A 3906-nucleotide genomic window follows, 5' to 3' on the forward strand; every position below is an offset into this window, starting at 1 on the left:
CCTACAGGCCCTGGTGTATGAGGATGCAGTGCAGGTGGACAGCACTGTTTGGTCCTGGAGAGCAGGAGGAGCAGAGGATGATGGGAAGTTTCACCTCAAGCAAAGGCTCTTTGAGGTCTTTGTGAAGAGAAGCAGTACATTGAGGATGATGTATTCACTGTCAAGATGTTCTACCCACATGAACAGGAACTGATTGTGGAGGCCTTACAACAGGGGTGTCAAACTCATTCCACGGAGGGCCTAGTGTCTGCAGGTTTTTGGTTTGTCCTTTCAATAAAGCCCTAGACAACCAGGTGGGGGGAGTTCCTAACTAATTAGTGATGTTAATTCATCAATCAAGTATAAGGGAGGAGCGAAAACCCGCAGACACTCGGCCCCCCGTGGAATGAGTTTGACACCTGTGCCTTACAACATTACACAGAGCAAGATGGATGTTGTCTTGGGACTTGATGAGCTCCAGCATGTAGAAGGACAATGTGAATCATTCAGAGGGGTTTTATTGAGGGCAGTGGCAGAAACGTTGAAGTGGATGATGACTATTATGATGTCGACGACGACGACAACGATGGTGATATTGATGAGGAATAGATTAATGAGGCTGAGGGTGTGACTAAAACAACGATGGTGATATTGATGAGGAATAGATGAATGAGGCTGAGGGTGATGACTACAACAACGATGGTGATATTGATGGAGGAATAGATTAATGAGGCTGAGGGTGATGACTACAAAACGATTGGTGATATTGAAATGGAAGGAACAGATGAATGAGGCTGAGGATGACGACTACAACAACGATGGTGATATTGATGGAGGAATAGATGAATGAGGCTGAGGTTGATCACTACAACAACGATGGTGATATTGATGGAGGAATAAATTAATGAGGCTGAGGGTGTGTTGTTTTTAACATGTCCAATCTGTTTTAATTGATGTCATTGTATTCCTGCCCCTTGTTAATAATGGTATGTTTATTTGCTCTTTTGGGGTTAAAAGAAGCACATTTCTGTTTAATTGTTAGATGTGATACAGGCCATTGTTGCATGTCATTTACTATTTATGTCATGGCGAAGAGAACCTGACTTGAGTCTGATAAACCCCAAGAGTCTAATGGAATAGACAGGTTTGCTTCCTCCAAAGTATTGTCTTCTCATTGACCTGTTAGTTATAAATATATATATACATTTTTTTATTTAAGCTTTATTTAACTAGGCAAGTCAATGTAGATTATTTAGTAAATATTGTAGTTTGAAAATCTAGATCACCATTGTCATCTTTAAATAAAATAATAACTTCTGCACCTGATCCTGCCTGAATCCCTCAACATTTAACAGTCCAGAAATGGGTTTAGTAACTAAGGATTGTATCTTTAAGGGTTCAGTATGTAGCCTACAGAGAAACACATTTAGAGATCAAGCCTTGTAGACTCGTCATTTCAGATACATTTACTTTGCTGGAGACTGGAGACCATGGTGTGGTCGAAGTAGCACATGTAATACATCATTATTCTCAACAAACCACAAAGGGGTTCGAACTACAATTCTGGCGCAATTTCCCAGTCGCCGCCACTGGACGTGATGCAACGTGAAACAGGGAGTTGTAGTTCTTCACAGAAAGAGCAGGTAGAGCAAATAGGTGTAATATACTCCTCAGTAATATACTCCTCAGTAAACCGCTTGATTGTTCTACTAGAGACTTGTAATGATAAGAATAAGAACATATTTGATTGATCAGAAAGTTTATGTCCACATGCCAAACACATCAGGTTTCACTATCTGAACGCCTGAAACATTACATGGGCTGGGTTGAATATAACGTTACTCATCATATAGGCCAGGCTACACATATTCATATACAGCACACATAGGCTGACAAGTTGTTGACATTTAAAGGAAATGTTCCTCTTTCGTGGAGACTACATTCACGGTAAATGCTGCATATGTCAAATTAGTCTAAAATGACCTTTAAATTTCTATCTCCTATGTCTCAGCTGGGATTCTCTCAGAATTTTCTGATTAATCAATTCTTGTTGCTCCATCGTTCTTTCGTTTGAATCACAGCTACGTTTTCGTATATAACGTGGGATTGTTTTAAATAATGTCTGCAACAAATAGGCTAACAACTGACATAGTTACAGAAACCAGAATAGTTGTGGACTACAAATATGGTGCCATTTTTGTAGTTTTCTTCCTAACTCTAACCCTAGCTCAGTTGATCTGCTTTATCAATGGTGCAACATTCAGCCCCTCCAAAATGCCTTACTTCATCTGACACACCCCTCACGCAGATCCACTGACGTCGGAATCACTATTTCAATTTGTCTACAGATTCAATAGTATTTTTATTTCAAAATGCAGTATTCTCATCCATTTTGATGATTCTTTCTTATTAAGAGACATTCACTTAGAGGATATAAGTTGTTCAGACCAATGTGCTGCTCTAACATTTTAACACTGAGCCATGTGACTATACAGTAGCCTACATCTATAGTCTACTGTAAAATCANATGCTGCTTTAGGCTAAATACTATAGTTTTCTGTGTGTTTCAATAGGACAAATGGAAAGAGTTCCTACTGTATTCTAAATTGTGGTGTAGTGTATCTACAATGTGACCTCCCTCAATAATGCACAAGTTACATGTTAACTTCATTCATGAGGAGAGAATGCAGGAGACTAATAAAGCAGGCAGAGGACCATATTGTTGTGCTGAAACATAAATTGGCAACAGCAGCGCAATCAATAGGAGTTGAACAGCGCCTGGTACTGAAAATATAGCTAACTTGTTAGGCAACAGATGAAGAAAACCTACACCAGTCGAGTAATTCATTTCAACAATAATCTTCATTTTAATGTGATTTTTAAAATAACAAGAGGGCTTAATTGGAGTTTATTTTTTCAGTGAAGGCCCATATAAAATAACTTAACTGGCTGAGCTAGGCAATGTGGCTGAACAGCATCTTCCACAAGAAAGCAACATTTTTCTAGGCCTATTCACAATTGGCCAGAAATGTAGCATCCTACATAAAACAATAATTGAAAGAAAAAAAGGCGATGTCTGTATCTGAATGTCTGTATCGGGATAACCTGATCCTGATAGCCTGATCCTGATAACCTGATCCTGATAACCTGCTCCTGATAACCTGGTCCTGATAACCTGATCCCGATAACCTGATCCTGATAACCTGATAACCTGATCCTGATAACCTGATCCTGATAACCTGATCCTGATCCTGATAACTTGGTCCTGATAACCTGGTCCTGATAACCTGATCCTGATAACCTGATCCTGATAACCTGATCTTGATAACCTGATCTTGATAACCTGATCCTGATAACCTGATCCTGATAACCTGATCCTGATAACCTGATCCTGATTGCCTGATCCTTTAACGACAGAACAATTGCGGCCTTATCCAGCGAGGGTTACCATTTTCTTAGCAAGGGAGAATAATTATCCACCAGGGGGACTGTGAGAATATCACATTAAAATGAAATGTTATCGTTGGGCTGCTGTAGTCTTCAGATCTGGAGGAGAAGTTGTCTGGTCCCTCTGCCTGTCGTTCTGCAGTGTGCTGAAGAGCAGTAGCCTTCCAGAGTCCATATTGAACAATTCAAGCTTCCTAGTAAAGGCCTCAAGTCAACAACTGTTTTCCCTCTTCCTTGTAACTGCAGATTTAACCTGTTTAAGTTACAGAATGTCGCCAAAAAGCTACATTAGAGAGGAATTCCTAAATTTCCAGAATACGAAGGTGGTCAGCTGCTGCCCTCATTTAGACGTAAAAGGAAAAGCAAGCTGTGGCAGAATCAGAGGAGGCCATCAAGATGATCTCCTGCTTCACAACAACGCCGCTGGCTGAGTAAGGAAAAGCAAGCTTGTAACGAATCAGAGGAGGCCATCCAGGAATG

This window comes from Salvelinus sp. IW2-2015, unplaced genomic scaffold (assembly GCF_002910315.2).
Source record: "Salvelinus sp. IW2-2015 unplaced genomic scaffold, ASM291031v2 Un_scaffold1995, whole genome shotgun sequence".
Taxonomy (NCBI): Eukaryota; Metazoa; Chordata; class Actinopteri; order Salmoniformes; family Salmonidae; genus Salvelinus; species Salvelinus sp. IW2-2015.